This window comes from Sciurus vulgaris (assembly GCF_902686455.1).
Source record: "Sciurus vulgaris genome assembly, chromosome: 2".
Classification (NCBI taxonomy): domain Eukaryota; kingdom Metazoa; phylum Chordata; class Mammalia; order Rodentia; family Sciuridae; genus Sciurus; species Sciurus vulgaris.
Genome location: NC_136462.1, coordinates 134959662 through 134968595, shown reverse-complemented (window position 1 = coordinate 134968595; position 8934 = coordinate 134959662).

The following is an 8934-nucleotide window of genomic DNA, read 5'->3' as shown; positions in this document are numbered from 1 at the left end:
CTAACCAGACTTCCTCCCGCCTCCCACCCTACCTGGAAGCCTGGAGCATAGGTTGCAAGAGGATTGTCCTCCTTTCTAATTCATCTGCTTTATGGTTGCTGTAGGTTTTTATGGCCCAGAAAAGTCCAGCAAGGAGGTATTAGATCAGCATTTCAGACTGGTCCATCCTGCCAAGTCCATTACAGCAATGCCCTCCTGGGATGACCGGCAGCCGCCCAGCCCCAGGGCTGCCTCCACAAGCCCTGCCCTCCCAGGGGCCGCCAGAATGACCCACCCAGTCAGGGAGAGTCCAGTTCCAAGGCAGAGGCCTATCCTGCAATGGAGAAGGCTTTCTTGGAGGAATCCAGAGTCCTTGAAGGATGCAGGCGTTCTGTGGACTTCCCAGAACCCCACAATGGAGTGATGGGTGGTGTTTTATTCAGACTTTTCACTGCTGTGACTAAAACACCCCACTAGAACAATTTTAGGGAAAGAAAAGTATATCAGAGGGTTCATGGCTTCTATTCCATAGAAGGCTGGTTCCATTCCTCAGGGCTCCAGGTGAGGCTGAACATCATGGAGGAAGAGTGTGGCAGAGAGAAGCAGCTCACATGATGGTCAAGAAGCAGAGAGAGAGACTGTACTCGCCAGACACAAATATATACCCAAAGCCACACCCCAATTCCCACCTCTTCCAGACACACCCTACCGCCTCAGTTACCACTCAGTTAATCCCTATCAGAATTAATTCTTTGATTGGGTTAAGCCTCTCACAACCCAATCATTTCTCCTCTGAACCTTCTTGCATTGTCTCACATGTGAGTTCTGGGGGACACCTCGAATCCAAACCATTAACAGATGGCAATCTCTAAATGGGGAGTCAGGTGGACCTGAGTTTCCACCCCAGCTCCTGAGTGCTAACACAGTCACAAATGCTTACCTGTTACTCACACTCAGTGGTGGGTACTGGACTTGCTCCAGGGCTTCCTTTGTTCTTAAAAAGTCTTATGAAGTACAGACTAACACATTTCCATTTTATAGAAGAGGAAGCAGACAAAGAGCAGGCATACCAAGCATTCCTTGGCAGGGTTTCCTGAGGATTTGTGGTCATGTGCATGAAGCCCATGGCTTGGTACTGGGACCCCTCAGGAACCAAGAGAAAGGAAGTCATCATTATTGCCCCCGATACAAAGACTACTGAGCGCTGGGACAGGAGCCCAGAAGGGCCACTTGCATGTGCATATGAACCTGCTGGAAAAGGACCTATTGGCACCCCAAAGTAGAACAAATGACTGTACACCAAGGAAGGGCCTTGGACCCCAACACTTCCTCCTGAACAGCCTTGGTCTTCTGGGAGGCACTGGTTCTCACAGCTCTGACTGTCCAACTAGCCTGTGGCCTCTCGCCACCTCAGGAGGACCAATCCACCTGGCACAGGACAGGCAGGTTCTTCTCTGATGCCTTTATTCTTCCTCAACTCTCTGGGAGGTCACCATGGTGACTCATGTACATCTAGAAAGTACATGGAGTTTTGAAGAAATCCCTTTAATTGAGCTTCATCATTTGGAATCTGAGAAAAGCAACCAAGGCAAAGACAGATGGCTATTTTTTATCTTCCTTGATAGTTTAACATAAACTCTGTTAGATTTGAACAGGGTTTCCATCTGCTTCACAATTCCACCAAAGCCTCCATGATTGATGGAGGAAATCATCGCCCCTCCTGTTGCAGGCCAAAGGTGCTTGGATCTGGTACAGACATGGAATACTGGCTGGACAAAGCAGAGGTTTTGAATCAGAGGCTGGACCAATCGGAAGTTTCTCTAGTATTTTTAACCTGGGGTTGGCGCTATGAGGACCAAGCCCTGAGGAGTGGGGCTGCCCATGAAAAACCTGATATTAGGAAACAGAGAGGCAAGCCCTAGTGAATTGGACAGTCTAATTCTCATTGTCCTGGGGAAAAAAAAGTAACTCATCCTGACACAAGGAGTTTCAGTGAAATAAAAATGACACCAGGAAAAGTGGACCTTGTTCCAACACTGTTCCATGGGGAAATGATCATGAAATGAAATTACTATGATGGAATTAACTCTAGAAAATACTTCTCCAAAATAACCAATATTGAAACAATTTTGGCTAATAGTTTTATATTCATAAACATACAGTCAAAAGCCCTCAGGGTTGAGACAATGGATTCAAAATGTTCTTAATTCAATAACTAAACATAATCTCCCTCCTGGCCCTCCCTCTCCAGTTCCCACCCTGCCGCCCTCTGGGGCATTAACATACAGGATTCCTTATACAAATAGCATATTATTCTTAACTATTTTTTAAAGTAATCCCTTAAGTGAGGCTACTTGGCAAATTGTGGTCAGCTTCCTTCAAGTTACTTTATGTTCTTGAAAGTAATCAAAAGTAATCAAGTTGCAACTGCTTTTAAAATATTCTAGATTCCATTTCCCCCTTTGTTCTTTCTTCCTCCAACTTGGCCAGCTTCCTAACATTTTGTTCTGTAAAATTAAATGCACGGCATCTTTGTTATCATCATAGTTTGTGTCTCTTAAGAGTAATAATGTGTCTGCTCTGGGATTCATCCTTGCCAAGCTTTCCCCTCCCTCGGTGGGTAGTGCAAGTCTAAGGAAGCTGCTTGGACAGCCAGCACCTTGTCCTTACCCTTATGGGCCTGCTCATTGACTCTTCTGCCTACTCTGGCCCAATGGATATATGAGTCAAGGTCAGGGGTGCCATGGAGCCAGGTTAGTTGTCCAAAGCAGCTGCCAGACAAGGAGAAATGTGAGATAATAACTCAGCCATGAGGGGGCCTTCCCCTAGGCAACACTGCTCCATTTCTTTCTCATTAGATGCTGCAAGAACAGTGTTCTGCAGTCCCCTCCCTGCTCATAAGTATAGGGTGGCATGTTAGTCAGCTTTCTGTTACTATACCAAAATACCTGAGATAGTCAGTTTTTAAGGAGAAAAGGTTTGTTTGGACTCACAGTCTTGGAGGCACCAGTCTATAATCAATTCACTCCATTGCTTTGAACCTTTGGTGACATAGCATGTCATGGCAGGACCACACAGTGGAGCAAAAACACTTAGTCAAGAAGCAAAAAGGAGAGGAAGACTCTGGGTGCCACAACTCCCTTTGAGGGCAAGCTCTCAATAATCCAAGCACTTCCCATTGGGCCCACCCTTTAAAGATTTCCCCACGTCCCAGTGGTTCCAAGCTGGGAACCCAGACTTCACCTCAGGAACCTCTGGGGGACATTCAAGATCCAAGCTACAACAGGTGACTCCCTGGCAGCTAGGAGCCAGGTTGGAGGCTGGAAGCCCTGTTTTCTGTCTTTGCCTTCTTTCCCAAGGGTTTGTGAGATATTCCAATGTCCCCATCTGGCCCTTCCCAGAAGAAGGGCCATTAAGAAATGGGTTCACTTGGGTTGTTGTCTGGGACTTGATGAGAGAGGAGAGAGAAGTGCAAGAGGGAGTGGGGGAGGGAGAGAGGCACAAACACATGGCAGAGCAGAGTGACGGTCTAGATTTCTCAGTGAGGCTTTTACACCAAGGATGCTCAGGGCCATCTGAGAGGTGATCCCAGAAGTGGGGGCATCAAGCAGGGCTAAGAATCTGAAATGCATCCTTATCCTAGCAAGACCTGGAAATCAAGAAGTGTCCCTGGGTCCTGGCTCATCAGCCAGTCAGGCCACTGATCTAGCAGGGTCCAGGAAGGCATGAACGGTGATGGGTCAGGGTGTCTTTCCTGTGGGGCTTTCCTGGACCTTCTCAGTCACACCAGCAATTCTTTTTCACTCTGTCCCTCCCCACCCCAGTGGACAGCAGCATCCTGGAACTGGCTCCTCCCTGATCATGTGAGAATGCTATTAAAATCACAGGAATTTTATGAGTTGCTTGTGAAACACAGCCTTTATGAAAAATTGAATTATAAGCTTACAATGAAATAAATTGTTTTAAGAACAAAGGTGAGGGCTGGGGATGTAGTTAGTGTTACAGCACTTGCCTAGCATGTGAGAAGCCCTGGGTTCCATCTCCAGCACTGGGAAAAAAAAAAAAAAAAAAAAAAAAAAGGTAATATTTAAAACTCATTAGGCTCATTGCTTTCTAATTATTATACTTTTGAATTATCTATGTTTATTTACAATCTGTATGGTGTTTATTTGATGGCAATGCCGTGAAATAGGTCTCATGCAATACTGCACATCTCAACTCCATGGTCAGTGATGTCCATTTGGTGAGAGTGTTTATACCACAGAATTTGGTCAGGGACTCACCCACCCAACCCCACCCCTGTCCCACAGCACTGGCTGGTAACCACTCAGTGCCCCGCTGACTTCCATCCAGTGCCATAACTGACTCCTACTGCCTCATACGTGAAAAAATGCTTGATGCGTGGCTCAAGTCAGCCAAGGTGAATGGAATTAACGAGGATAAAGCAGAGGCAATAATGAGGGCAATCATGGTCCCCAATCTTCCAGGACACTTGCGGCTTAGAACCGTTTGTCCCTCAATGGGGGAAGTTTCCAGGACCCTGCCTCTGTGGATGCTCAAGTCCCTTACGTGACATGGAGTAGCACTTTGCATGGACCCTATGTGATGCTTTCATAAGCTTGAAGTTATCTCTAGAAGACTCAAGTCTTCTAGCACGATGTAAAAGCTCTGCAGATAGTGATTGTATTTTATTGTGTTAGGCAGTAATGACAAGAAAATATCTGTGCATGTTTAGTACAGACACATGTTCTTCAAATAGCCTCCATCCTTGGTTGGTTGAGTTGGTGGGTGTGAAACGTGTAGAGATTGAGGGCAGACCGGATCCTGCCACGTGGGGACTGTGGGACCCTGCTAGGTTTCAGAACCAATGTCAGCCTCATCGAGGCCTCTGTGAGCCGAGTGGATGATTCACAGATTTTCTTCTGTCTCATCACCCTACCCCCACCAGCACCAGATTCTCTTTTTTAGTCCTTTAACTTCCCTTTTAATCCCCCCCCCCCTAGTGTGAGTCAAAACATCTTGAATTACCTCCTTATTTATAGGCATCGAAATCTAATGTAAAAATTTGGAGTGGGGAAAGAACTAGCTTGTTCCAAGGTCAGATTTGAAAATAAATAATAGTAATAGAATTCCCAAGCTGTAAGATGTCCATCGCCTAAAATATGCAGCTTATGGTTAAGATTCAAGTGACTCACAAACCATGCAGCTGGTGACCCACCCCCCACACCAAGCTAATTGAATTTTAAAAAAATGCTTGAAAATTCCTGGTGTCTCCAAGAAGCGAACTTCATGTACTTCCTCCCCCCAGGCTCGCAGCTCGCCTGGCCACACAAGGCATATAAAAACCCCATTTGGAGAATCACTTGTTTCCCACGTGGCTCTTTGGCCGGTGTAATTTAAGAAACATACGACTCGCGCACCCAGCTCTGGAAATCACACCTGGGAGGGAGGCCCGAGGATGGAGGGGTGGATTTTCTCTACCGCTTCTTGAGATTTGAAATGTTTCACCCAGAAAAGGTTGAAATACGCACGCAGGGCAAGGGGAGAGCCATAAATTTCAAAGGAAAAGTCCTCAGCCTAATCTACTGTCAGGAGCTGAAGGAGAAAATTAGGAGGAAATGTGTCAAAATGTGGACCGTGCTTATTTCTGAGTGGTTGGGTCACAGGGGTTTGATTCTTCTTCCTAATTCTCTGAATTTTCAAAGTGCTCTGTAATGAAGTGCAATAGCCGTTCTTTTATGACTCAGTGGGGGACATCGTTTGCTTGCTCTTCAGAGAGGGAGGATGTGATAGTGTCCTCTGTTTCCCTTGGGTTGGGGTCATTGGCTGTTTTCACGAGCAGGCACATGGGCTCTGTCGAAGCCATCACACTCTTCACCAGCAGCCACGAGGGAGTTAGGTGAGAAAAAAAATAATGTTTCTGATGCTGGGACAATAGAGTAGGGCAATTAAAAAAAAAAAATTCTAGCACTTCTAATGGCAATGGAGTAACTTACATGACCAGAGCGTTCCCACATCCACCAGCAGCGACCGCCACCAGCCTGGTTACACTCTGTGATGGGCGCAGCTAAGCACCAATCCAGCCACTGTTTTAGTTTTCTCCATTACTAACATGCCCCCAGTCATGTATTCACCTTTCCTGGCTCTCTTGGAGCTCAGTGGCCTTGGGATCCAGTTCCAGAGGAGGAGACCACAGAACTGGCCCTATGTCTGCTCCCCTCTTTGTCCTTCCTGCCTGCGGAGTGGGCAAGAGCCTGGTGGTCTTCACTTTTGCATTTGTCGGCTTCTCTGTCCAGAGCAGGACCTGTGTTCACCGACATAACCATCGATGGCCCCACGCGAAAGGAGCATTGGCCCCAGGTGGACTCAGATTCTACCTATGACTGAAAGGAAAATTGCTTTTCTGGCTTTTACATTTCAAGGACTCTTGCTCCAGGAGCTGCCTGAACACTATCGAACTGCTCAGCCTAGGCCTCCCTGAGTCCTCCAAGGCGGGGGCCGTAGCAGGCTCCATGCCCACTGGAGATCCACTCATGGGTCTGCATTTCCTTCCACCCTGCCTCACACCCAGGCAAGGCTCAGTGTGAAAGGGTGCACACTCTGGAAGGAGCAAGACAGCAAACAAACAACACAGACGGCAATTTCAGCTAAAAGAGGCCACGAGAAAAAAGAAAGCAGCGTCCTGGAACGGGAGAGGCCCTCCTGGCTGGGGTGGTCAGGAAGGCGTCGTGCTGTGAGGTGGATGACCAGGGATCTGCTAAGTGTGAGGTGGTGAGCAATTTCAAGGTTTAAGGGAGGGACATAAGGCAGTAGAAGTAAGATCTTAAGGCCCTGAAGCAGAAATCAGATAATAGCACATACATTGTGCACTATGTTGGGTGTTGAGTGCTGTTTTACTGCTTTACTTATTTTACTGATTTAATTCTCCACAGCAAACTTAGGAGATAATTACTATGATTATTTCCATTCTATAAGTGAAAAAAACTGTAAACCAGAGAGGGTAGGTCTTTGTCCAAGGCCACACAACAAGAAAAGAAACTATCTTTTTTGTTGTTTTGTTTTACTTTCTGAATCCAAATACTAGATTCAGGGGTAACAAACATTTGATCCTTCCTCTAGAAAACCAGAGGAATATAATTCACCCTTTATGTCTAGGAATAACATGTTTTACTATTGTCTCCTTTGAAATAGGTAATAGAATCAATTCTGTTTTGCTCTAATTCCAAATATCTGATGCCAACCTACACACACAAATCAATGCTTTCACTCCACTAAATGTCTTCCATTGCATGGACTGATTGGGTGGGTAACCAGCTGGGAATTAGAAAGCCAAAGCCTGGAATTTGCTGATATTGAAATTTTTTACTTGTTTTTTTTTAATAACACAATTTTATTGTGATATAATTCACATGCCCTAGAACTCATCCATTTAAAGTGTACAACTCCATGGCTTTTAGCATAGTCATGAGGCTATACATTTATCACCAAATCAATTTTAGAATGTTTCCTTCACTACAAAAAGAAACCTCATATTTATTAGCAGTGACTCCCTGTTCCTCTGTGTACCCAAAACCTAGGAAAACACGCACTATTAGATCTCTATGACTTTGCCTATGCTAGACATTTCATATAAATGGAATCATACATTATCTAACCTTTTGTGTCTACTTGCTTCTTTCACTTGCCACAATGCTTTCGAGGTTTATCTGTGTTGGAGAATGCATCAGTACTTCATTCCTTTTGATGGCCAAATAGTATTCCATCATATGAATGTACCATGTTTTGTGTGTTCATTCCTTAGCTAACGGTCATTTCCACTTTTCTAAGTAGCACTGCTATGAGTGCTGGTGTAGAAGTTTCCATATGGACATACACTCTCATTTCTTTCACATACATTCCCAGGAATGGAATGGGTCATAGGGTAACTCCATGTTTAACCAATTGAGCAACTAGCATATGACATCATCATTCTCAAGACATTTTCCTCTGGTTTCTGAATTTTCTCACACCCCAGTGGTGCTCTTGACACCAGCCAGGAGAGGGTGGGGATTACTTCTCACATAAGTTGCATGGCCTTCTCTCTGGTCTCTTTAGACAATCAGAAGCATCTTACTTAGCATATTGGTGGGGACAAGGGGCTTTAATTAATGCCACTTTATTTCCATGTAGTATTTGGGGAGGTTGGCACTGTTTTGCTGCCTTTTGAGGCAGTAACACACACATATACACACACCACCTCTGAGAATCTGAACCCTTGGCATTAGCCATTTGGTTTTTCCCTGGGCAGAGAAGAGCATCGATGCTATGAACAGATTTCCTTCTTCATAAGCAAAGACTGAGGAGCTTCGCTCACACTCCCAAGATCAAGGCCAATCAGCTAGCTGTCTGTCACTGTCTGCCCCTAGAGATCCATGAGAAAGACAGCGATCAATGCTGAGCAGCTGCACCTTAGACAATCCAGGGAGTGGCCACCAGCCCTCAGTTCCTGGTTGTGGGCACAGGGTGCCCCAGCAGAGAGAGGCTCAGAACAGGCTGCTGCATGGACCCCGCTCCTCCCAGCCCCCAGCCCAGGGCACTGGGACACGTGTATCTCTCTGCAGGGAGTCCGGCTGAGGCCCTCAGAGGAAGTGGGCTGGGCCTGGCCAGGTGCTTGCCCTCTCCCGAGGAGTCCAGTCGGAGCTGCACTTGGATGACGGCAGGCTTCCAGGTGGGAAGTACAACATCCTGGCGTCTTAGGGGCCTGTCTGGAGATCCAGATGTTTGGCGTCCACAGCCCCCAAACCTGGGTGATTGAATCTGACACTTTTTTATAGAGTGTAGGCACAGCTGTCCAAAGGAAGCTCGTCTGTATTCATTCCTCCCCTCCCAGCTCCAGTGTGCTCACAGTTCCGATTCCACGCGAACTTTGGCAGCTCATTCTTCCACTCTTACACTGGGGAAAACCCAAGAGTCCCC